General features: G+C 43.6%; 1 protein-coding gene across 2 annotated transcripts in view; it reads left to right on the top strand.

Moving 5' to 3' along the window:
• The first annotated feature begins 2,373 nt into the window (after positions 1-2,373).
• The window catches only part of CUL1 (cullin 1), a 78,343-nt gene continuing 52,913 nt past the window's right edge, over positions 2,374-27,803 (top strand). Inside the window, exon 1 of one of the 2 annotated variants that reach the window (XM_018565393.1) lies at positions 2,374-2,595. The gene's annotated coding sequence lies outside the window, so the exon portion shown is untranslated. Of the gene's footprint in view, positions 2,596-25,459; positions 25,594-27,803 lie in introns of those variants that run through there. The other variant, XM_018565392.1, reaches the window with a different exon arrangement.

The following is a 27,803-nucleotide window of genomic DNA, read 5'->3' as shown; positions in this document are numbered from 1 at the left end:
GCCGCGTTTTTACCTCGATTTTGACACGATCCGATGCGTTTTTTGGGGGGGTTCTCAAAATGCAAATTAGACCATTATGTCACTTCCTTCTTCCTGTCAAAGCACTTCCAATTCTTCTTTTTCTTTTGGATGCGTTGCGTTGTGTTCCAATGCATTTGCGATGCGTCGTGATGCAGCATTTTTTCTGACTGCTTCGGAACGGACTGTACTGGTGTGAACAGAGCACAGAAAATCCCATAGGAAATCATTGTGATGCGCTTTTGATGCAGCTGCCAAACTGAACGGACTGCATCACAACTGCATCTGGTGTGAACTAGCCCTCAGGCTAATTCTATGAACTGTATAAATGTCTGGGGGCTCATTCACACCACAGTGTTGCAGTAAACGCACAAGACCATGATGGTAATTTATCAAAACTGGAGCAGACAAAATCTGGAGCAGATTTGCACTGCAACCGATCAGCTTCTCTGTCTCATTTTCAAATCTTACCTGAACAAACTGAAGAATGATGGTGATTGGGTGCCATGGGCAACTGTTTCCGATTCTGTGTGCTCCAGTTTTGATAAATTCCCCCACATGTGTTTAGCGCTTGCTATCACACAGTGCTCCTAGCATGTGATCTCCATGCGCTAGGTGTGTTGCATTGCCATACATTTGAATGGCACCCTAAGGCACCTACTGATGGGTGTGCGTTGCGGTGCAAAACAAGGTATTGCGATACTGTACGTTCCAAATGGCATTGCGATACTGCATGTTGTGCTGCAATGCCCTGGTGCCAGGTGGTGCCATTCACATGAATGCCAACGCATAGTACCACACAATAGGTGCTCTGTGGGATTGTAGTCCATCACGGAAGTAAGTTTGGAGCAGTGGCTACGTTACAACACACACAGGGACCATGGGGAACAAAAGTAGCCACCCTCCGGAAGGAAGGACAGTGTCAGCACCAATTCAGAGATAATTTGAAGATCTACAGCCGAGTTATACACAAATAAGATACATTTTTGTTATTAACCTGACACTAAACTCAGAAATTAAATCTTAAAAATGCACTTAAGTACCTTAACTATTAACAAAAAATGTATGTTATTTGTGTATTACTCGGCTTTAGATCCTCAAATCATCTCTGAATTCATGCTGACACTGTCCTTCCTTCTGGAGGGTGGATACTTTTGTTCCCCACGGTCCATGTGTGTGATAACACTACAATCTCATGTTTAGTTTACTAATTTGTATTGAGATTGTAGTCCATCACAGGAGTGAGCTTGGAGCCATGGCTACTTTACAACACACACAGGGACCATGGGGAAGAAAAGTAGCCACCCTCCAGAAGGAAGGACAGTGTCAGCATAAATTCAGAAATAATTTGAGGCTCTACAGCCGAGTGACACACACATAACATACATTTTTGTTAATAGTTAGGGTACTTTAAGATTTTAAGGATAATTAAACCCTCGGGAAAGGGGGGTTGCCTATAAAAAAAAAGGTTACGAAAAAGGTTTAAACTTACCTGTGTCTCCACCAAGCGCTCCCATCCGAAGATCTGAAAAAGGATCATAAGGAGGCCACATGCAGAGTACAGATCTTCGGCCAGGAGACAAGGAGGGAAACAAGGTAAGTCGATGGAGGCAGCTTGCACCTGCACTGACTCCGTGGGACAGGAAGTGCCAGGAAGAGACAGGAGCCAGCGCTGGATCGGAGACCGGCACCATCGCTGGAGGGGCACCTGAAAACTTCAGGAAAGAAGAAGATGATCAGATCAAGAGGCATCATTTAAGGTAAGTCCTTACACTAGCATGGGGGGATGGGGGGGGGGATATCCTTTAATGCCACTTTAACCTCCTGAGTTTAGTGTCACTTTAACTTCTTCAGCTAATCTGAGTTCTGATTGCTATGTGTTACTGTGCTTTTCCCATCATCCTTGCTTTGTGCTGCCTCATTGGTTCTCTTCAGCAGAAAGTAGTCCGGGATGAGTTATATAACTGCATCATTCTGGATGAACTGTTCAAGAAACAGACAATCATTTGCTAGGTGAGAGATGAGAGAGAGAGAACTATTATACAACACTTTACAATAGAGACATGCATGCTTACCTTACTGAAGCAGAAATAAAGGTGTGAAGTCCCTGTGTCTTACACAAAGTAAACAAATGCATGAATGAGAGACGACAGTAACATATTAACACAATACTGCTAGTGTAATAACGTGATGCAAGTGTTCAGAGCTGTGCTGGGACACCAGAAGCAACGTGAGCATTCTTTTATAAATAGGGCTCGGTGATGTCATTATCTGGGAACAGCTCTGATTGTCATTTGAGCCATTTGTGAGCTGTGGGCTTGCTTTATGGTAATTGTGGGAGTAGCTACTGACAATCCGGTGGGAGGGGTAGTGCTGTGACCATGAGATCACAGGCCTCATCTGCCTTCCAGGCAGGCCTTGTACACAGAGGCCTTACTCACTGCATATTCCTTCCTCTTGCGTCTCTTTAATTCCTGCCAGGCTAGAAGAGGCTATCCTGTCCGCTGGCATCTGCCAATATACGTGACCCATGTAATATATGGAGGGAGGGGGATACAAGATCCAGGGAGAATGCTGGTAAGGTTAATGAGATTCTATCTCTATCTATCTATCTATCTATCTATCTATCTATCTATCTATCTATCTATCTATCTATCTATCTATCTATCTATCTATCTATCCTTTAACAATACTGATCCCAATTGTTTTGTGTATGTTTGTTATCTTTATGATTTCATATCATCTTTTTTGTTCCTATTTATGTGTTTTTATTATGATACAGAGATTTAAAAACCTATATATAACAATATGATTATTTATTATTATTATACAGGACTTATAGCACCAAAAGTTTGCGCAGTGCTTTACAAAATAAAGGAAGACAGTACAGTTACAATACAATTCAGGACGAAATGGTTAAGATACAACAAAGCGATGTGTTAACAGCAATACTATCAAAATACACATTCCCTGGAATTCATAGAGAGTGGCACAGACATTCTTTAGAAGAGTGTCTGATGCCACCAGACAACACATGCTGGTCAATGTGGCAACTTCATATACGTGTAATAAACATGTGCATGAATTTATTGCAAAGCCTGCCATGTGCTCTAGGACACTGTGCGGCCAGACTTCGTTGGTTGCTAGAAGGCTGCGTGGCCGATACGACGCTGTGCAGTCAAGCTTTGTTGGTTGCTAGGATATTGTGCAACTGAGTTTTGTTGGTCGCTAGGGCGCTGTTCTGCCGAGCTTTGTTGGTTGCTAGGACGCTTTGTGGCCGAGCTTTGTTGGTTGCTAGGATGCTGTGCAGCTGAGCATCATTGCTTGCTAGGATGCTGGCGGCCTTGGGGTCTTCACTGTCCTAGTGCCTGGTGATGTTCTGCGGCCGAGCCTGATTGGTTGCTAGGCCGCTGCCGGCCTCTGGTTTGTGGGCATCCTAGCAAGCAATGACATTGTGCAGCTGATCATCATTGATTGCTAAGGTGCTACTGGGATACACTTCTAACACCCCACTCAAATTACTTCAAAATGGCATTGGTCTTCTTTACCGCCAGTATTTCTTTATAAAATTGCAGGAGCCAGTGCACATTCATTTGAAAGCAACACTAATAAGAATTGTCCGGACTTGTCGCAAGTGTTGGCAATAGCGTTAGAACTGTCACTCTGCTTTTCACAGGACATTCGTAGACAGCATTAATGCCAGAAGTGTCGCAGATGCTGTATTTATTCGCCCCCATTGTCTATCATATTACATATTGTGTGATATGTAAAGTCATGGAGGTAAATCTTTCCAAAATGTACATAAATATTGCAATGCAATTGTGCCTTGGCGACTACACTCAGAACTGCAAGCTTGTTGTGTTTATAAAGTCCATATGTTTACTATATTTTTATGTGTCTGAACACGCACAATAAATACATCGTATTGACCCCCTTGTGTAGGCTGGTCCCAAAGTAATGTATACTAAATAATGTGGTCTTCATAGCAATTATTCAGTTGCGGTACACCGTGGCCAAATGCTGCCACATGCTCTAACCATGTACTTCAACCTGGTGTGATTTGGGATAAATGTTGTTAATTTGGTGACCTAAAATATATCTGTTGCCTAAATTAGTTGACATAGTTTTAAATGGAAGTTTAAAGCTGAACTTAGGCACATATGTTTCCACATAATAATATTCCTCAATAGCCACAACGGATATAAATCCACTTTGTTTGCACCAAAAGCCTTTGCAAAACCCAGATACTGTATGATATTGCAAAGGGATTGGTGACATCATCATTATCATTTTGCTACATATAGCCTGTGCAGATAGCAGAGCTATCCCCCAATACAGGCTACCTGCAGAAAACTACAGGAGGGAGCGGATATAAGACCAGTCACCCTGAACCCAGAGAGAGCAACAGTGACCAATTTTTATTACATGAAGCTCCTGTATAGAGTGAAACTTTAAATTTGACCAAATGTGTTACTTGTAAAGTGGCGGTTACATTATGTTTATATGAAGTACATTATGACACATAAGACACATATGGCACTATGACACATACAGTACATTCATGGAAAATGTTATAGCAATATTGGCTACAACCACTAGGTATTTCTAAGGTTTATTAATGAGAAAACTGTGAGAAGGTCAAATAATTTCCTAGTATTCCATGGGATTGATTTACTAAGGGCCAATGCACACCAGCAAAGCAGCTGGTGTATGTTGCCCAACACAGTGTCAATGTTCTTTTTTTTTTGGTATAACTTTATTGAAACGTCAGAAGTGGCATTTCATTCAGTTCTGTGGACACAGTGGAGTGCGAGGCAGTTGTATTGCATCACATCCTGCTGTGCTGAAAAAAAGTACAGCATGCCATACTTGTTTTTCAGCGCACACCACCGCGTTCCCATCACAACGCGGTGGTGTGAATAGATCTCGTCTGTGACAAGGAAAACGGTCTACTCTGATAGAGCTGATTCACACCATATGTAAGTAACTATGCTGGCTGTTGTTTCCAGTCAGGGCTGGATTTACTCTCCCTGCTGCCCCAAGGCCAGGTTCCTCAGGGCGTCCCGCTACCCGCCAACCCCCCACGGAGAATGGCAGACCTGCAGGCTGCATACAATGTCCCCGAGATCACTTGTACAAAACAATTACTCCCTGCTGCCCTGAGGCTGGGCCTTGGTTGGCCTTGTGGGAAATCCGGCCCTGTTTCCAGTGCAGCCCCAATACATATGGTGTGAATCGGCCCTAAAGCTGGCCATACACTAATAGATTTCTGATTGAACTTTCATGAGAAAGATCTTTCTTTACCAACCGAAAATACCATTCGATTTTGTTTTATTTTAACATTCGATTTTGGAATGAATGGAGTTTCCCGAACAATAACCACATTCACTGTTAGAATTTCGTACCTTCGGGAAAAAATTTCCATCCTGCTTCCCTTCAGTTTTTTTGTCACAACAGTCGAAATTGATTGTTGATTTAATCCCATCAAACTAATAGAAAGTCAAACAAAAAATATTTCATATGAAAGTACTTTCAAAATTCAAAGCAGTGTATGGCCAACTTTAAGGAGTAGACAATGTTCACTTACCTTTGTGAATAAGATGAAGTTTACTTTGAATATCCAAACTGTACAAGGCGACATTGGATTTGATTGGAAGATTGAAATGAACACAGACAAGTGAACAAACCTTATTCACTAAGCTAAAAAAAACTGTAAAAGAAACACAAAAACAATATATTTTAAAGTGCTTTTCACTCATCTAATAGTTCAATCCAACCTGTGACAATGAGACTGTCACAGGTCGGCTCAGTAGATCGGGAAGTGAGCTAAAACATAACGGCGTTCGCTCACCTCTCGATCCTGTCACGGCTCTCTGCCGTGACAGGGGAGCTGACTGGCGGAACGGATGGGGGAGGGGGCGGGTACAGCTGGCTCTGCCTCTACATAGGCAGAGCCAGCTGTCACTTACGCAGCAGGGCGTATCCAGACATAATTGTCGGGATCCGCTTCAGCTGCGGCGTCTCAGTATACCGCGAGCTGTAGCTTGCCGTATACTGATCTTAGGGTGACGGGAGGACGCTAGTTTGTGTCCTCCCGTTACCCTAACCCCATAGTTCTGGGGTAATGTATTGAAAGTAAGAAAGAAACTCGTCAGTGATGAAAGCGGCCTATTGCAAAAATCAAAAAAGAAATCCAACCAGGAGAGGACTATTGGTCTCATCTGTGACTGAGAGCTTTAGAAAGCCTTCTGCTGTGGCTCGTGAAAGCCAAACCTTTTTTTCCGAATTCAGAACTACCTGATTTTTTAAATCTTCCATGTGTGCCTGACTGTTGGAGGCATGAGGAACACATAAACTTGTTTGTTTCCAGAAATTAGGATTATATTGTAAAGTCAGTTTACTTAAAGAAGAAAGAAAAAGTTATTAACCCTTGTGTCTAGGTTAAAAAAAGTTCTACTCACCCGGGAGGTGGCTGGCTGTGACGGCACTTGCTCTAGCCTGTCTGCTTCCCTGCTGCAGCGATGGTATGTCTCTCGACTTCCTCAGGTCCTATACACTGTGTATAGAACCAGGCCCGTCTTTAATATTGATTGGACCCTGGGCAAACATTTTCTTGGGCCCCCTCGGGATCAGTTTCTGAATGGGGAGGAGCCTCTGTAGTGAGTGCTTCTCCCCATTGAGAAACTCATGAATGAACAGGAAGTGATGTAAATCACACCCTGTTCATTTATAACTGGGGACACATAGTACTATGTGTCCCCAGTTATTTACAAACACGAGTGATCAGCTGATCGCTCCAGTGTTTGTCCTGCACAGAGGACTGGTACATATCGCTGATATGTACCGATCCTCTGCCGCTCGGCCACACACACGGGGGCTCAGCATCTCCCATGGATCCCCCCTGCTCTCCCGGGCAGAGGCAGCGTGGGATCCGACACGAAGCAAACAGCGGAGCCGCTGTCACAAAAAGGCAGAGCGGTGAGGGGAGAGAGAGGTGCCGGCTGTCAGATCCAGACCGAGCGTCTCTCTCTCTCCTCACCTCTCTGCATTAGTTCTGTGACAGCGGCTCCGTCCTCCGGCCGCCGCCGGTTGATTCACTTCTTCTCGGATCCCCGCTGCATACAGATGGGGAGAGCAGCGGGGATTCAGAAAAGCCCCACGGCAGGAGGACAGGACATCGCGATCTACCAGTGATCACTACGCGATCGACTGGTAGATCACGATCGACTTTATGGGCACCCCTGTTTTAAACAGTACCATTGTTTTCAAGAGTATAATTATTTATTTTGTATTACCATAAACTTCCTTTCCTCCGACATCTTCTGTTACCTATCCAATTACAATTCCTGGTATTGCAATCTGTAGACATTTGAATATAAACAATGCTGCATTAGATTTATGGCAAAGTTTCTGACATTGCAAATCTTTCAAATTATAAACCAGACTCTTTGAAGTTAATTTAGCACCTGCTTGGGGGATGGAAGTCAGCAAAGGTTCAATTCATTCACCAATGTAAAGAACAATTCCCTTGCAAAGTGAACTATTTACTATTTGTCTTTAGTAAATCCACCCAATTTCCAATGCTGAGCTCATAAATTCTGCATCAGATAGGCATGGATTTGAATAGCATGACTTCAGTCTCCAACCACTTCGGTAGAAGAGTCTCTGACAAGTTTTCAGTCTATGACAGTCTTCTGTAGCATTACATATAATAAATATTATATGAGGCCCGTTGGAGACATTAGGAGCCATATTTGAAGCTCCTTATACCTTGTTGGTTGACAAGCACTGGTATAGGTGGTGTATGCTTGTTACCAGAAATGGTGCTGCTGTGTACAATTCACAATAGGTGGTACTGATCTGTTGTACTTACTAAGATAAAGATAATCACAGCTGAAGCAAAGGTAAATTGTGATATTGTCGGTAAAGATGTCTAATTACCGGACAGTATTAAAAGATTCTAAAGTAAATGCAGATCAACTGCTTATACCTTCTAGATATCTTCTCGAACTCTTACGGAGCCTTGATTGATGGGGAGCACTAATGTGGATTTTGAAAGTCCCTAATACTATTGAGAGCTGACCCACATCTTCCTATTGGCCAGTAAGGTTACCTATCATAATGATGGGTGAACAGGGAAGACTAGGAAGCAGGTCAGGGTGGGCCAGAACATGTTACTGCTGGAAATCGGGGTTCCAGAATGCTGAAGAAGTAATTGCAAAGTATTACAGGCAATTGACAGATGTACTTTAACAATGACAGCTATACAGTATTCTGCTATTGGTAGATTCATTCCACATGTCCAACTTTTCTACCTGTTTAATGGGCATGGTATACCTGTCGTAATCATACCTTGAACATACAGGAGTATTTAGATGTCAGTTGGAAGCAAATTAGGCACACAAAAGAGAAGCAGTAGACTATTTATGTGGTGTGAAGTGACTATAGCATTTACATAATCTGGTTTGACAGCATTTGTGAGGAACATAAGATCCCAGCCAGTTATGTGTTTGTTACTTTCTAATGTACACAAACAATAACAGTCCTGGAAATTAGGGAAGAGGAGAAAATAGTAAAATAAGTCCTGCGTGTGATCACATGCCACAGGCTGTGGTGTTGTAAGATATGTTTCTTCATCACATGCATCTGACGTCACCTGCTAGGGTTCCCTCCAAAGTAAATATCAGCATACCAAGAACATCATTTAAAGAGGATCAGTTGCCTCTCATATATCTTATTCCCTATTTACCACCATTTTAGGATAATTTGTTATAATGTTTTACAGTAAACCTGCCATGAACATTATGTAGATTGCTGACTTATCAGTTGGTGACTCAGAGCTTTGTCCCGCCTTGCAGTTAGGAGCCACTCCTTTCACCTTGGCCTTTTATTCAGTTTAGGTGGAGGGAAAAGTTTGAGCAGCACATAAAGATGCCTGCATACACCTGCAGCAAACGATAAGACCCCCTTTAAACCCTGGGCCGTTGTTGTGACAGGCAAAGTTCTGAGACTATTGTGTAGCATTAGAGATTGCCACTACCCCCTGTACCTGCAGGATCCTATGGGTCCATTAGTACAAGTTTTAGGGTTGCCTCATTGGATAATACAAATGTATAGAATGCAGGCACAGCCTGAAAGCTTTAGAACGGCCCAGGATTTGTTTTTTGGGGTTTTTTTTTTGGGGGGGGGCACTGTCACCTTGCCCTTTCAGGGTGTAGTCACCATGTCTTTGCAAAGGGGACCCTCTGCCCCACAGATATTTACCTTATCAGTGCTCTCCTGTCGTTCCATCTTCCATAGCAGCCAGAGACAATAACTGATGCTTACAGGCATGATGGAGCATGGGAACTTCTTCAATGTAACTTTGTCCTGGTGTAGCAGTCAGTTGTTAGGGCCAAGGATTGTCATTTAACAAAGTGAGTTATGTCACCTTTCCTCCCAGCATCTGACATTGTTAACACTGGGGATTTTAGTGATAGCTGCAATGGAGGAAGGAACAGTGGGGGAGACCTGATGAGCAGATTAGGTAAAGCTGGTGAGTGGATTGGGTCAGGCCTGGGGTCCTTGAATGATTATGGTGAATGACTTTAAGAAATACACACAGCCACTAGAGGGATAATTTACATATGTTACACAAAAAAGTTATAGATTTATCAACATATACTAAAGCAAGAATGTAAAAATTAGAAAGTGACAAAACAATTAACTGCATCTTCATTAAAAAAGTGGGCATATACAGTATGTCTTCATTTCTCATCACTTCCTGTCCAGGTGATGGGTGCCATACAAAACAGAGAGAGAAGAGAAATCTGCTCTGTGAAAACACAAAATACTAATCATTCCCTACTCTATCCAAACTAGCAAAATGTTTTTCTCTGGAGGTGCATGTTCACATTAAGTTTATTAGGCAGACAAACGTGGTGTAAAGATAGGAGATACATTAAAATGTAAAAAAGAAAACATGTAAAAAACACAAAGTAAAATTTGTTCGCCTTTTTTTTAAGGACCAACATGTCATTAATGGATTGCTTTGGCTGAAATGCTACCAAAAGAAAATAGATCTTTATTATCCAGTACTGGAGATTTTAACACAGTTACCTAATAACTAAGCAAAGCATGGGGTACGGATAGCTGCAACAGATAATCAGGACAACCATAAAATAGTCTGGATCCTTTTCTCTCATCCCTCATTGTTTTGCAGAATTTGTAGAGAACATACAATGATGTCTGCTATGGGCAAAGGAAAGATTATTTCCTAATAAACAACCAATATGTCCAAGCATGCTGTGGTTGTAAATCTTCAAGTACTTTTGGATGTGGTGGGCACATTCATGGTTTTATTATCTTGTGGCTAGATTCCTTCATGGCATCTACATCAACAAAGATCTATATTTCCTACAGTTAAAGAGAAACGTATGTGTTCTTTAAGTTTTTCAATCAATGTTTTAGATCTGTTTTAATAACATAACAAATGATTCCCAGAGCACCGTGGTTCATCTTAAGAGACAGCACAGCAGAAGTACCTCACTTTTAGACAGCTTTCTCTGACTGAGTCTAATAAGGGATGGTCATTGCTCTCACCCAGCTCTGTATGTAAATTTCACTGTGATCAATCTATCTCTTTAAACAGATGTTTTCAATAGGTAGTAAGTGGAGAGAACAGTGAAAGAAGCTGTGAGATGCACATTTTTGGCTGAGTTAGGCATTCATATTTGTATGAATACCAAACATAATGCCGGGTTGGATCTTGCCTGCACGTCTGGCCACTCTCAATGAGCAATAGGAACCTCTAAACTAGAGCAGAAGCTTAAGAGACAAAGTATCTTTGATGAACCCTGACTGTGGGGAAGCACACTTCTGGATAAACGGATGTGGCGAGGGCAACCCATTGTTTCCTTGTATTTTGTAAGATGAGTAAAAGGTGAATTCACTGTCTGGCAATTTAACATATACATTTGCTCCAGTTACATATTTTCTTTATGCTGCCAGATGACTGATATTTAACAGAAGCCCTGCTATTCTATTTTAATGCCATTATTCAGGCAATCCCAGTTGTTTACTGAAGACAGCTGGCCTGTTACACATCCTATTCTGTTGTGTATGAATGCTATATTTTTAACCGTATAGTTATAAACGCGCCCTGTTTTCTCTTATATAAATGGAAAAACCTATCCCTGTCTAAGGGTTAGGAAATGTTTATACATTAATGAATGCTCTGAAAGGACTTAGAAGAAACCACCAACTGTTATAAAAACAGTCGAAAGATGAACTCACAAAGGTGACTTAAGGACTAAGGGAGGCACATTGTATAGCAGAGACAGGGTGGGCTGAGGCTGAGCTTCAGTGTTTGAAGTATTGTTTAGTGGAATTATAGGATTTCTATGGGCCACAGAACCCACAAATATATTACTACATTCTTGGGGTAATTTTTCTATATCTAAATCGATGCAGGAACTAATATATGCTGCCGAAAAATGCACAAACTGCCACTGGTTTCTGAAGCACAATATTTTAATAGTAAGTTAACTGAAAATGTTTTTGTTGGATGCACCTGTTTGGTCACTTACAAGCTTCTTAAATATCCCAGCATCTGGCATGGAGATTTCGCTCATGGATTAACAGACGTGCCTTCCTACTCTAGCCATAATGATCTCAGCCCAGGCTTTAAGTCATGTATGAACTGCTTCTCTCCCGATACAAGTCTATGGGAATGCAAAGCAGCTTGAAGCAAGTCAAATGCAGGTCAGGAGAACGTTGACAGCAGGACAAGTGCACCCGTCAATACATTTTGAATAATTTTAGAAGTATCTCATACTTATGTCTTAAGCAAGCTGCATATGTCTGTCAACATAAGACCAAAGCCCAGGCCCTATTGATGTTTTCCATGGTGGATTATTGTTAGGAATATAGCCAAACCAAGACCATTGTGACTTTGGTGCTCGTGAATGAAGCCTAGAATCCTGACAGTTTCCAGTGTTCACCAAGATGATATCCTAATAGTTTCTGGTGTCTACCAAGATGGTATCCTGGCAGTTTCCTGTTTCAATATCACATACCTGGTAGAGCTGAGGCGGCCTCCCTTGTGGCTCTTGTCTCACCCCCCTGAATGTGGGGACAGGGAGAGAGAAGCAAGTTGTTCAGATGCTGTGCCTGGTAAAAGTCCAACAACTGGTTCCCTGGGAGGATGAGCAGGGCTGGTGTTCAGCTGAAAGGTCAGCGTGGTCTGCACCAGGAACTGGAGCAAAGTCAAACAAGCCAGGGGTTAAAGCCAGACGGTCAGCATGGTACCAAGGGAGAAGACAGAAGCGGATCCAGGAAACAAGCAGAGGTCAAGGGCAGGCAGAAATCAGGCGTAGTCAATGGAAATCCGGGTCAAGGCAACAGGTTGATCAAAACGGCAGGAATACAGGAACACAAGCTGAAAGAGCGTTCAGCACTGACCAGTTTAAATAGGGCCATCCATCAGAGAGAGACGTGTCACTTCCTGCGCGCCTATTCTATTACGTTACGTGTGCATGTGCACTAGCGCGTGTTTTCCATCAACCCAGAAGACTGGGACCCGCACATCTGCAGTAGCACGGGAACTCCCAGCTATGGCCTTACAGTCAACCAGGATTGTGTCCTGACAGTTTCTGTTGTCTACCAGGATGGTGTCCTGACAGTTTCTGGTGTCCACCATGATGGTGTCCTGACAGTTTCTGGCAAACACAAGGATAGTGTCCTGACAGTTTCTGGTGTCCACCAGGTAAAAAGAATGATCTTAGTATTTGCAATCTTGAGCAACTATATTAGACACATTAATGTAACACTTACCATGATTTTTGTTTAGTCTGGAGACAGGTTAGAACAATTATTCAATTTTATTGCTGCCTGACCCCTCACATTCTGACCTAGTGGTCCCTGTCCCCAGGACAGTAATAGGAGATTTGTCAAAAATGGGGACACAGAAAGCAATAAAACCTGACAGTTTCCCACCCTATTCAGAAACAGAGGGTTGGCTGTAATTCCACTTTAAAGTAAAGTAAAATAAACTGGAGTAATTCAAATTGAGCTAATGATAAAAAAAAATGCATTAGCAGGGTTCTCCTTATACGAAATCCACATAGCAAAACAATTAGTATAGCTCATTGATTACAACAGACAGACTTTTTAGGTACCCACTCAGAGATATATCATATTTGTTTGTTAAAACATATATTTTAACAAACAAATATTAAAACAAAACAATGCTTAAAATCCATTAAAAGATGTTATTACATGCAATGATGAATGTGGCTCATAATTACATATATCTGTACATATACAAAACTGCCTTAGCTCATCCACATCCTAATTAGCATATCATTATGTCACAATTGATACCATCCCATATCTCATAAATTAAACTGATGTTTGTATTGGATGAAATTCACTTGCGGATTTTCTTCAGCTTCCTCAGGAGTACCTAAGGCGCTGTAGAGAAAGAGAATAAGTATGTTGTACAAGCTATAGAAGATAGAATTCACAGTTTCCATTTAGATTCAATGATCTTAATTCATACAGTATATATGCCAAGCGGAAGCCACTTTGTCCTTCTGAGGAATCAATACACTGTTTCCTGATGGAATGGCCTCGCTGTAGTGGGCAGACCTGGGAGTCTCAGACTCGCAGTATGCACAGCCCTCTTGTACTATGTTGTTTGAACATAATATGGTGATGTTTGGGAGTATACAAGCCACTGAATGCCAATGTTTACATGGGAACGTACCTGCCACCCTCAATCCTGCCCACATCCCATCCATTGCATTATGGGAATTGTACTTTCACATACGGACACCGGAGAGCGGATGTGACACATACACCGCCATAATACCTCCTCTGGGTGCCCAGCCAGAGCTGCATTTTTCAATAGGAGCAATGGCATCACAAAAATATGAAGGTAGATTTATTTTTAAAGGGGGAGCTTTTACTGTAAATGTCGATAAGCTTCATAATGTACTTATTGATGGCTCTTAAAGAATATGTTTTAATGTACTTTAAGAGTAATAAAGTCATCTGTAAGTGTGCTTGATATCAAGGATGTTGCACCCCTCCAACAGACCCCAGGTATCACAAAGCCACATTTTTTATGTTGTTTTAGTCCTTATTATTGTTAGTTTACGTTTACGGTCATATGCTTAGTGTGAGCATAGTTCTCCTTTATTTCGAACAGCTGGTATAACCACCTAGTACTGTTGAAATATCCTTAATTGCATGTTCCACATATAGCTTTTTATTTGTATTTTTTTAATGCATTTTTAAATGCAGGGGAGGAAAAATATAACCATACTGTATAACAAGATTAAACTTCAGTTTTTTAGGGCAAATTCTACTTTTTAGAAAAAAAAACAATGCACACTTCTTAATAAAAGAAAACAATTTGTATTTATTTATTTTTGCATTAGAGCCAGTAAAGCATTGCAACCGTGATCAGTGGATCACAGGTACAATGCTCTGGCTCCTGCAGACCCTTCCTCCCGTCCATGTCCATATCTTGGTACAGACATTAAGTAACATAGATAAAAGGAAGAATGAATGGACTACAAGTGCGGTGATGGCACTGCACTTGTATTCAACTGAAGTCCCTTTGCTGCAGTGGCTAGTGAGACTTGTAGTTTCTCCCTGCCAAAGGATCTGTGAATGGAAGACATGGCTGTGTGGGTAGAGCCACGCACTGCCACGCCAAATGTATAAAATAACACAAGCCTGCGGGTGGAGTAGAAACCTCACGATTCAAGTAAGTGAGGGAGGCGGGAGTGGTTTCGAGGGTTTGCGATGTTTCCACCTGAATATGGGTGTAATATGAAACACGGTCATAAAAGTAAACTTATCCTTTAATTTGAAAAGGATACATGCTTGTACAGCGATTAGCTCACTGGTCATAAGCCTTCTATGCTCTATTCAAAAAGAAAATTAAAAGTTTTGGCTTTAGATATACCGAGATGTTGACAGAAACCAATAGTGTTAAACTTACTGAGGGGAATGTATCAAAACTGGAGCAGACAAAATCTGGAGCAGCTGTGCATGGCAACCAATCAGCTTCTCTGTTTCATTTTTAAATCTTAACTGAACAAACTGAAGAGAGATGCTGATTGGTTGCCATGATAAATTCCCCCAATTGTACATGTCTGACTGTAAACAGAAATAGTAGATATTAAATCTCAAATACCATATATGTCTTGATTAAAAAAATGCTAATTTTATCTGCACACCAGGGAGTGTACCAATAAGCCGATGAAGATTAAATGAATACAGATCACAGTATAATACTTGGTGAATATTCATCATCTACCCTTAGGTCCTGGAGGAAGGATTGTTTTTTTACTGATTATTTCCTGGTGAAAACACTAATGACACCAGAGGCTCTAGGTTTGGCCACGTACCTTGATCACAATGAGCAGGCAGTCATTGTGGCTCCAAAAATGAATGCTTCTTCATAGGATAGGCTTGAAGGATCAGAAGGTTTACAGGACATACTGGAAGCACTGGTCTCAAACTGGATGAGCTGCCAAATCTCTGTGGTTCCCAAAAATAAAACATAGTAGGAGGAAAGAGGAGGCAAAGCAAATGGCTATACACAAATAGCTTTTGAAAACATGAACTCACATGGATATGATTATTTACACTGGCTACTCACTTTTACTTATACTGTATATCTAAAATATAAAACCTATGGTTTCCCTTTTAATAGATGTGCCAAGAATTATAAGTCTCTACTGCTGCTTACTGCTTGCAGCAGGAATGCTAAAAGTAAATTATTTATATATAGTTCTAAACTTTTCTTCAACACTTCAATATAGTTTCACATGTGTGATGTTTTAAACAAAGAAATCTGCATTCTAACTGCTCTGCCAAACAGATTACATCCATCTGTGACAATATAATAGAGATTTACTGCTGTTTTTGTAAAGGGGTGTGTGTGTATTTTATAATGTACTCAGTATTTTTTGCTTATAGCTCACAATTAGTAATCTACTATTTGTTGAAACTATAAAATTCCTTCAAAATGGCTTGTAAAAGTATCTACTTAGTAAGCTTGTCATGACAGAAATATGGCAGCTGCCACTGATGGCCTCTTTTTGAAAATGCAAGTTGTCAAAACTACTGATATGCTAAGTAGTGTGATAACCCTGTTTTATTATATATACTGTAAAGGACACAGGCTCAACTGGTAGTGGCAGTGGGAAACCATGCACGAAAAAGGGACACCATGGAACAGCATGTTTACCCTGCACTTTTTTTCAGCAAGGCAGTTACCTAACACAGTTTCAGTGCAGGAGGGCCTTGTACAGCAAGTCCATAGCATAAACCAAACATCTGGTCGCCCGAGCTAGTAAGTAAACCTATGTCCGTTCCTGACTAAAAGGGTGCCCCTGATGGATTCCTCAAAATAAACAGGCAGCCCTTGTATTTTTTTTAGTGTTCTGTCGGCACTCAGCCTTTTCACCCAGCAATTGCCTCTCACATTGTGCACAGCTAAGATTAATTAATTAGGCCTGCACCTAATTAATTAGGGCTAACAGGTAGGATGTGAACCTAGAAATTGAGGCGTTATTCCACTCAAAGCTCTACGAAGTCTCCAGACTCTAGGATTTGTTAAGATGTAAATTCTGCTGTGTGCAGGTGGGCTTTTGCCATAATGTGCAAGTATGAACAGCACATACTTTGCCCTCATCCAGCAGTAACAGGTCCAGGCTCCAGTCACTGCTCAGGCACTGCATTCATCTTCCCCTACATTACTTCTGGGTCTCAGGTCTCCTTGAATGCCAAGGAAGAGTGTGTAGGAGTTACATCTTCCACAGTACCCAGCTCTGTTCTCGCATGCTGAGAATAAGGTGAGATGTACAGTACACTGAATTGTACATGGGCCATGAAGTGTACAATCTGAGGGGAAAAAAATTGCAGAAAACTTTCGGGAGTTTTTACCTCATTCCTAGCAATTTTTCAAAAGAGACTTTAGAACACATTGCTTTGTATGTTCTGGTGGGTCAGGGTCATTCTCAATTCAGTTCCCTATTACCCCAGTGTGTTATTAAACACCTAAGATTCATAAATCAAGTTGGTTTCCAGAGGGCTGTCCCATTGTTGCAGAGATCGGCTCTTATCTGGAAAGAATGGGGCAATGGACATTCACCTTCAGCCTCTGGTTGAGCAAATTAGCTGGTTACATTAGAGATGCTAAAGCAGTTTTACAACAACTGCAATACGTACACTGGAAGGAGGGTTTTTTGTGGGTAACAATGGATGAAAGCATATGCTATTCCTCCATTCCCCGTCATCTTCATACAGTGCTTTCTCCAGACATTTACGTGACAGGATCGAGAGGCGAGCGAACTTGGTATGTGTTCGCTCACCTCCCGATCTACTGAGCCGACCTGTGACAGTCTCATTGTCACAGGTCGGCTATAACTATGAGGTGAGTGAAAAGCACTCACCTCATAGTTCTCCTTTACAGGAGAACTATGAGGTGAGTGAAAATCACTCAGCCTCATAGTTCTCGCCGACCTGTGACAATGAAACTGTCACAGGTCGACTCAATAGATCGGGAAGTGAGCGAACACATACCGTTGCTCGCTCACCTCCCGATCATGTCCCTGCAGAGAGCCTTGACTGTCACTCACAGCTACCTGCAGGGATTCCCCCCTCCCCTGTCCGATCCTCCAGCGCTGACTGGTGGAACGGACGGGGGAGGGAGCGTGTACAGCTGGCTCTGTCTCTAGATAGGCAGAGCCAGCTGTCACTCACGCAGCTGGGTGGATCCAGACAGTAATATCGGGATCCGTTAGGGCTGCGGCGTCTCAGTATTCCGCGAGCTGTAGCTCGCGGTATACTGAGCTTTGGGTGACGGGAGGACGCTAATTTGTGTCCTCCCGTTACCCTTAGGAGAACTATGGGGAAAAGCCCTGACCCCATAGTTTTCCTTTAACTAATGTCACATACAGGGGCCGAAGTTTTGACAGAGATACTCCAGCTGGGAGCTGTTGTCAACCAACACAGGCAGGGCTGGGTGTCCACAATACTTACTATGGTAGATAGTACAGGCATGCCATGCATTGGCAGGGGGTCCTATAAGTCCCAGCATTAGCCCTGGGGGTGCAAACTGACCACCCCACCATGGATCTGCTTCTGTGCTTGACATGGTCAGTTTGAAACTGGAGTCAAGGGGAACTGGCAAGATCACCTGGTATTTAGCAGCAAAACATGTAATTACAGACTACATTTATAAAGACCTGTATAAATAAACCAACACCTGCAAGAAATCTTCATTTTTAGGGCAACATACACTTGAACTTGGTGGACTCCTGTAAGGCTAGGCAGGCAGATATAATCCATGGTGAAACTATTACTGCCTGGATTCATAATTACACTGAAAGATATCTATAAAAAATAAGTCAAGTCAACTGGACTTGCTGTATTTTTCTTGAAGACGTTTCACTGGACATCCAATCAGCTTTCTCAATTCAGAATTGAGAAAGCTGGTCGGATGTAAAGTGAAACGTCTTCAAGAAAAATACAGCAAGTCCAGTTGCCTTGACTTATTTTTTACAGATATACCATGACCTGGATAAATGAGAACCTTCACAGTCATACACTGAAAGAGATATTCAGCATTGGCAGATAAATTAGATTTTGGGATAATTCTGTGTGTAAACATTAGAAACAAATATTTATAATTTATAATGTAATCTATGTAATGTATTAAATGATCTGTATGTAGCCCTGTACTATGGATCATTTAACCCATTCATGTTAGCAGAGGATAATTGTAAATGTATTGTTGCAGGCACTCTATATGTACATGTACTATATACTACATATAGAGTGCACTGAACAATAGATTTACAATTATCCTCTGCTAATATGAATGGGTTAAATGATCCGTAGTACATGATATGTAGCCCTGTACCCCCTTTTCCACTTACAGAGCTAGGTTATTGTTTTTCTTTTAAATAAATATTCATGTAATTTTATTGGTATCTATCTTCATTTTGTACATTTACCAGTAGCTCCCTCATTTCCCACCCTCGGCTTATATTCGGGTCAAAACTTTTTCCCAGTTTTTTGTGGTAAAATTAGGTACCTCGGCTTATATTCGGGACGGCTTATACTTGAGTATATACGGTATATGGTAAATTAGGGTTTTGAAATGATTATTGACAAAGCTATAAAGGAAAATATTGCATGCATGTTTAATTTCAATAATTTATATGAGACACACAACATCCCCAGCGCATAATCTAATCTCTGTTCTAGCTCTGAATTTGATGAGCCTGTGCTTTTTTTTGCTCAGAGTTACTAAATATGTAACAGTTTAGCATACACGACAATTATCTGCTTGCTCATCTAATAGCAGCGTTGTGGGTGGAGGTGGTAACAGTCATCATTTACAGCTCAGGCTTGAGACCATGATTTCTGAGTCTACAGTTGTACATGGCTCTGTGACAGCACCCACATAATCGTAGTGACTCGAGGGACATTTCCAGAATTGCATTTATCAGAAATCAAATTTAAAACAGTGCAAAACACTGAACTATACATACAGTATATCAGGGCTCAAAATTTCAAGTCCTGAGCTACTAGCCTGGCCTTAAACGTTACTCGCCACCAGTTGCCCCACCTAACCCCTACCCTGCCCCGGACTTAACTCCGCCAGGTCAGTAATGTAACGCACAGCGCAGAGGTCAGTAATGTAACGCACAGCGCAAAGGTCAGTAATGTAACACACAGGGCAGAGGTCAGAGTGACGCACAGCGCAGAGGTCAGTGTAACGCACAGTGCAGGGTCAGTGTGACGCAAAGTGCAGGGTCAGAGTAACGCAATGTGCAGAGGTCAGAGTGACGCACAGCGCAGAGGTCAGTGTAACGCACAGTGCAGGGTCAGTGTGACGCAAAGTGCAGGGTCAGAGTAACGCAATGTGCAGAGGTCAGAGTGACGCACAGCGCAGAGGTCAGTGTAACGCACAGTGCAGGGTCAGTGTGACGCAAAGTGCAGGGTCAGTGTGACGCAAAGTGCAGGGTCAGAGTAACGCAATGTGCAGAGGTCAGAGTGACGCACAGCGCAGGGTCAGTGAGGTGCACAGTGCCGAGGTCAGTGTGACGCACAGTGCAGAGGTTAGTGTGACGCACAGTTAAGGAAGAAAGAAAAGGGACTTACAGTGCACTTAGCTGGTATTCAGGTGCCTCTTCTTTCTCCTGGTGGGGCGGTTGGGGTGGAGGTCGGTGCAGAGATCCTTCTTTTCACTGCTAACTTTCTGGCTGGCCGGTCTCACCGTCTCTGCAGTCTTCCTGCAAGCCTGGCAGCTGAGGTGGGCGGAGGAAGCTGCAGAAGACAGCGGATGTCATCGAGGAGCGCCGCCGGCGGGACCAAAGATGGGACACTACCACCACAGCGATCGTTCCCTTGTGATCTCTCTTCTCATCGGCCGCTCTGTAGCTACAGCGGCCGGTGAGAAGAGAGAACAGAAGCGAGCAATTGCCGCGGCGGTAGTGTCCCATCTCTGGTCTCGCCGGCGGCGCTCCTCGATGAGATTCCACTGGAAATTTTGGGGCCTGCAGTATATGATGCCTAGGGTTGCCACCCTTCCGGTTTTCACCCGGACAGTCCGGTTTTGGTGTCTTGTGTCCGTGTGTCCAGTCAGTGGGCACCCGGACACAAGACACTCAGTGCCAACAGCGGCACTTAAAATTTTATTACAGATGCGGCTGCCGAGGTTCTCGGCAAGCACAATCTCGGGTAGCCACATCTGCCTGAAACCCGGATCTTCCTCTGAGCTACGGGCAGCCTGTGTCTGCTTCCGGCAGATGCAGCTGCCCAAGATCACGCTTCCCAGGGACCTCAGCAGCCGCATCTGTGATTGCTCCTCCTCCTCCGGCTCCCTGACACCGTGCTGCCTGCCTGCGGATGCCTGGTGGGACACCATAGACCAGACAGCCCTGAGAGCCACACAGCCCACCTGAAAGTCACATAGCCAAACCTGAGAGCCTGCACAGGCCACCTGAGAGTCGTACAGCCAAACCTGAGAGTTGCACAGGCCACCTTAGAGGCCGCACAGCCCACCCGAGAGACGCACAGGTCACCTGAGAGCAAGCACAGGCCACCTGAGAGCCCACACGGGCCACCTGAGAATGGCACAGGCCATCTGAGAGTCGCACAGCCCACCTGGGAGTCACACAGCCCACCTGAGAGCCAGCACAGGCCACCAGCCCACCTAGAGACATCAGGGCGCCAACCCAGAACAACACAGAATATGTAGCTTCATATTATTTTGTATTGCTATATAATGTATATAATACAATATATAATGTATTGCTGGGATTTGTAGATATGTTTTAAGTGCAACTTAAAACTCAAAACTCCTGTATGACAGCCTAAACAAATCTCATCCAGTTAATGTGTGATGCACAAGCCTCATGAAGTAAACAAAAAAACTTCCTTTACCTCCATTGACTCAGCCAAATCCTCCTTTATTTGTGTCTCACATGCTCCCCTCTCACGCACTGCAGCTCACTGTGGGAAGATTCAGCAGGTCAATCCATGAAGGCTGTGACACTGCACCTGAAGCAGTGCAGAGAAGTGCGGACCTTTGGGTGCAGTGTGTAATGTCATTTTCACCCCGGCACATCAGTTTGCGAAAGCTCACATAGCTGAGCATGCCGAGATGAAAAATGTCATCTTCAGCCAATCGTGTCACACGTATAAACCCGTGCATCACGATGCGAAGTCCATTCGGTTGTTACGCTGATTGGCTGAAAATGCAGTCTTTAATCTGCCCATGCTCAGCTCAGTGTGTGACAGGCTTTAAAGGAGAACTATGGGGTCAGTGTTTTTCCCCATAGTTCTCCTTGGGGTAACGGGAGGACACAAACTAGCGTCCTCCCGTTACCCTAAGCTCAGTATACCGCGAGCTACAGCTCGCGGTATACTGAGACGCCGCACCTGGAGCGGATCCCGACTTAGATGACGGGATCCGCCCAGCTGCGTGAGTGACAGCTGGCTCTGCCTATCTAGAGGCAGAGCCAGCTGTACCCGCCCCCTCCCCCGTCCGTTCCGCCAGTCAGCGCTGGCAGATCGGAGCGGAGAGAGGGGAATCCAGCCCCTCCCCCTGTCACGGCAGAGAGCCGTGACAGGATCGAGAGGTGAGGGAACCCGGTATGTTTTCCCTCACCTCCCGATCTACTGAGCCGACCTGTGACAGTCTCATTGTCACAGGTCGGCTTAGAACTATGGCGTGAGTGGAAATCACTCATGTCATAGTTCTCCTTTAAGCAGTTGTCAGAACTAGGTGTGACCAGGAGCTGATTGACAAGATTCAGGCTTGTGAATCAGCAGTGACGACGCTGATTATCACACCCCTTGCAATATCTTCTCATCCCACTCTAATGCAAGTAGGCATCTTCTACATGTAAGTAGCAACTGTGCTCTAAATTCAGGAGCTGTGCAGGATCAGTGTATGTAATTTATGTATGTGTATGTAATGCCTAACATTAAAATGTTTGGAATATGTCTAAAAGGTGGTGTAGCCTATTGTAGGATAAGGGGGCTGAGGTTGGATTCACACCTTTTGTGCATTGTGTTTAGTGCATGTTAAAGGTGCTTGATTTGGTGTGTTTTTTAACACGTTGTGTTGATGTGCATTTTTTGCCACAGCAGGAGCCAAAATACGTTATTTTGTCTTCCATAACGTGCGGAGTAGACCGCTGTGACACATTGTAGTATGTTTAAATGCAGCATGTTCAATTTTTACCAACCGCACAAAGCAGCATGTTGGTGTGAACTGAGCCTATTGCAGTCAATGGTTTTCAAATTGTCATTGTGTTGGGTCTGCGTTGAGCAACACAGCCCATATAAACTTGGTATGAATGGGGGCTTAATGTTTTCTTCAGCTGTAAAGTAACGTTACCTACAGCTGAATAACTGTGTGGCTGGTGATGCATAAATCATGTGTAGACCTGCATCATCCACAAGGTAACCTACACAGGAGCCTAGGGCCCAGTGGATGCCCCAGGGACAACCTTTATGACTAGTGCAATTGGTCAAGGCTGTGCACCCTGCTGTCACTTCACAAGGGAGAAGTGACAGCAAGGTCTTGCAAGGAGTGACACCATTCACTGGAATTCGTAAAGTGTCACAGACACCTTTTTCAATTGTGCTGTGCCTCTGCATGATAAATGTCTGTGCCTGCAACAAATGTATTTACTTGTTGGAAACATGTGAATGCATTGTAACATGGAGGTGTTGGAGTGTCATTACTGTCAGCCTACAGCGTTAATGGTTGCTATGATGCTTTCAGCTACACAGTGTCATTGGTTGCTATTAGGGATGCACCGATACCACTTTTTTAAGACCGAGTACGAGTACCGATACTTTTGCTCAAGTACTCGCAGATACCAATTACCGATACTTTTTCTTAAAGGGACAGGTCACATTTTTTCTAAAGCAATACAAACTAATGCTTTAAGGTCACTTTCTTAATATTATGATTCATGAGATGACGAGGGAGCATGATGCCGGCTTCCCGGCCAATCAGAATGCCGGGCGCTGCGTCATTACACGGCGACCGGCTTCCGGATTTGCTAGCTCCGTGACCAATTGGTCGTTCTAGGTATCGGAGCATTTGGGCGAGTACGAGTACTCACCCAAATACTCGGTATCGATACCGATACTGGTATCGGTGCATCCCTAGTTGCTATGACGCTGTCAGCTGCACAGCATCTTTGCTAGTTACAGTACTGTGTGGCCTACTGTGCCAGCGGCATAGCAAACAAGAACTCTGTGCAGCTGACAGTGTCATAGCAACTGAGGACTCTTTGCAGCTGACAGCGTCATAGCAACCAAGGACTCTGTGCAGCTGACAGCGTCATAGCAACCAATAATGCTGTGGTCTGACAGTTTTCTAGCAACCAGTGAGGAGGGGTTTGGCTTGGCTCTGCTCACTTCAAAATTACATTGGTCTTATTTACCTCAAATTCTATTAACCCTGAAATATATTTGTTAATAATTTTGTCCCAGCAGTAGCGACATGCTACAAAAGTGTCACAAATAAGAACTTTGTGACTTTGTCAGCATAAACTATGGACCTTTTGCAATCATTTTATGAATTTGGCGTAAGCGTTCTAGATGCCAGAATTGTCGCAAAGCCTTTATTGAATTACTTTCTGTTAGGGATGCACCGATATATCGGCCGAAAATTGCACTTTTGGCACAATGCTGAAAGTGCCATTTTCCTGCCGATACATCGGCACTTCCCTACTTTCTTTTCTTCCCGCTGGGCGCTGCCCCTCACAGCGCTCTCCTCCCACACCGCTCAGCCTCCTATCACAGTCTGGCAGAGCGGTGTGTGGGCGGAAACAGGCCGCGCTGTCACAGGAGGCTGAGCTCTCCTCCCAAAGAACCCGTTCACATTGAGCGATTTATCACGCGGTAATTCCTGCGATATCGCGGCAATTTACCGCGCGATATCGCTCTCCAATGATTCTCAATGGGGCAAAGGGTCCTGCTGTCGCGGGTCGTGTGTCGCTACAGCAGGACCCTTTTTGGAGCGGATTTAGCCGCGATTCAAGCTTGCTCAATGCAAGCATTTGCGCAATATCGCGCAAAATGCAAATCGCGTGACAATCGCGCGATTTGCGAACCGCTCAATGTGAACGGGGCCTAAACCGCTCGATCAACCTCCTGTGACTGCGTGTCAGAGAGGAGAGCGAGGACACAGTATATGTACTGTGTCCTCAATTATGAATGAATGGGAAGTGCTCTACGTCACCTCCTGTTCATTCATAGTTGTAGTTATAGTAAACACACAATGTCCTCATGTTATGAATGAACAGGAACACTCAGAGCATTCCTGTTTATTGATAACAGGGGATACAGAAAAAGAGATTGATGAGTGTTTCGGCCTGACAATTTTGTTTATTTCGGCTTCGTTTCGGTTTTAAAATTTCCATTTCGGTGCACCTCTGCTTTCTGTCCTGTTTCTGCGGGGACATCTCTTTAAATATTGCAATCATTGTCAATTAAAGAGATGGGAGCATCAAAGCTGCTACAGTGTTCAGGATCCCATTCCCACTACAGCCATCTCTACTTGTGTATCATCCACCAGCGTGCTCCACAACGCACATCAATCACTCTATTCCTCTTTTCTGATTCCTGTTCCCATTGGATAGGCTGCTATAGAGAAGTAAGCACATCATTTGCTTTCTGCAGGGTATTGACTGTTCGTAGCAGCCAGCACATATATTGCTGCGTGCTGTCTCCATAGTTCCTGCTTGTCCGCCTTCCCTGATTGGTCGCCGCGATTGTCTAGGCTTGAACATCTACACTCATACGTCACTTGCGGTTATTTGCATAACCACGCCCCAGTACCGGTATCGGAATAGTGACGTTCGCTGCGTGTTCTCATTCGTCAGCAGCAGAGGAAGAGGCGTGACATTGGCCGGAAGTGCTGGCTGCTGTACTCAGCGCTGTAACTGGCTGACTAGCTTGCGAGAAAGGAGGGATTTCCGGTTGACAGTGCCCGGCTCTCTCTGGGGGTCTGTCTCCTGCGCTACCGCCGAGACACAGGTGAGGGGGAGGGAGAACACGGCTACGTGAGCGGGGTGTGCGTGAGAGGCGGGCCCGAACTATGCTGTAACGGGGGGAGAATATATAGAAGGAGCGGGCTGTGTACTGTGTGCTTTTCCGGTACCGGCCCTGAGCCGGTGTCTCCTATGTATTCATCACACCAAACATGATGGCAGATGTCACACCAGCCATCACACGTCATAGACTTTTGCTGGTTCTGTGTGCTGCGTCAGCTAAGATATCATGTCTCGTGTGCATGGCAGTCTGTGATGTATCGGGATTCCATTTCTATAAGTCATCATGCAGTTGAGATACAATATATAAGAATGATGGAATAGGGTTCAGGGTGGAATAGAACTGTGTGGGATAAATGTAAACACTAGCAGATTATAGGGGCTGCCAAGGGCCACAGACCCCAGGGGGGGACATTGAGGATGATAAAGAAAGTTCTTCATCTTGGCAAATCTTTAAACTTTCTTTTTTCAAGGAGGAGATCAGCGATGACAACCTTTGTATTCGTCTCAGTAAAGGTGGTCACACACTTATTAATATGGTCATGTAATGCGTATAATTTTATCGAATTGAATAAGAATTGTGAACCACAGTCTGTGTCCCCCCCCAAATTCAATCAGTTTAGTGAGCTCCGATTGATTTAAGCTGGCCATACACCTATACATTATCTGCAGATTTTCTATGGTCAGATGGAAAAAGTGCAACAGATTCCTCCATCTACGCTCAACTGTGTGGATGGAGGAATCTCTCACTGTGCCAAGCTTCAGTTTCTACGCGCCCACACAGTTTAGCGTAGATGGAGGAATCTGTTGCACTTTTTCCATCTGACCATAGAAAATCTGCAGATAATCTATAGGTGTATGGCCAGCTTTAGACTGAGGCAGGTCTCTTGGCTGTGGAGGGATCTTGATGATCCTCTCTGACTGATCGAGTCAAGAACTGTGTGTTAGAGGACCAATTGTAATACAGATCTAAGAGATGATTCTTTTTAATATACTATTTCTGTTAGACCAAAATTTCCAATTGATACCATATGTGTTGTGTCCTTGTAAATTTAAATCCATGATAAGTCGCTTGTTTGCGATTGCTCATACCTAGATCATTCACAATTTGATACATTTATGGCCACCGTAATGGTTTCCTTTTAGAATGATCATGTGATCATACACAATATAGATGTACACTCCCTGTACTTAGAACCTTTTATTAATATTACTTGCTACCATCATGTGTGTAATATACAAACAGTATACCGCAGCTTAAAGTGAAAATAAACCGCCAGTAAACATAAAAACAAAAATTGGCCTTAATGTGCAAATTTGTCTAGCAAATGGATCCACTCGGCACTTCCATGTCTGTTCTGCCCGAATCTCATTGGTGCTTCCATCTTCTTTCGAGATTCGGTGTCTTAGGCTGGCCATACACTTCTCTATTTTCTCGTTCAAAACGAGGGCTGAACGAGAAAAATAGAGCGTATTCCTCCATCAACACTTCATGGAGCAATCGGCTCTATCGAGGAATCCCTCTGTTTGCATTGTATTCTGACAGCGGCCGCTGGTGGCTCATTGGCTGCTGGCTCATTGGCTGCTGGCTCTGATGGTATGAAGATTTCCCAGCCAGCTGCTTCAGTGATTGAGGGATGCCAGCTGAAAGAGTGCTGACACTTGCACACGCTGCAAATTGTATCCGGTTCCTCAAAAACTGGCCGAAATGTGCACATTGTATGGGCACCCTTAAGACCTATCGCTTAGGGATCAAGCCTGAGCTCCCCCCGAACATGGAAGGAAGCTCTTTGCCTGCCATCCAAAAACAGCAGGTTGGGAATTCCCCGCCTGTAGCTTTACGTCAGCAAAGAGGCAGGATTCGATGACGTCATTGACTTTATATGGCTACATGCCTATATTTGGTAAATTGCATCAGCTCAAGCATTCTGCCCTGATGTTCACATGCAGCTGCAGGATGGGAAATGCCCGGTCAGCAGCTGATTGGGTGGGAGTGCCCATGGCACTTCTTTGTTCCGGGTTCACACTGAACCTGAGTCTAGAGTTGCACACAGAAAAAAAATAAGCTGGCAGGCAGAAACTTTTATGACAGAAGAGACCTAGAGGGTCCCTTCTGTCATAAACAGCCTACCTATCAGTGTTTTTTTTTTTTTTTTTTTTTTTAATGGGTTTTTTTTCCTTTTTATTTTCTTAATT

The sequence above is a fragment of the Nanorana parkeri genome, unplaced genomic scaffold, assembly GCF_000935625.1.
Source record: "Nanorana parkeri isolate BGI_ZX_2015 unplaced genomic scaffold, ASM93562v1 scaffold840, whole genome shotgun sequence".
Lineage (NCBI taxonomy): Eukaryota > Metazoa > Chordata > Amphibia > Anura > Dicroglossidae > Nanorana > Nanorana parkeri.
Note: the sequence above shows the minus strand (reverse complement) of the source record. Positions and strands in the feature narration are given on the sequence as shown.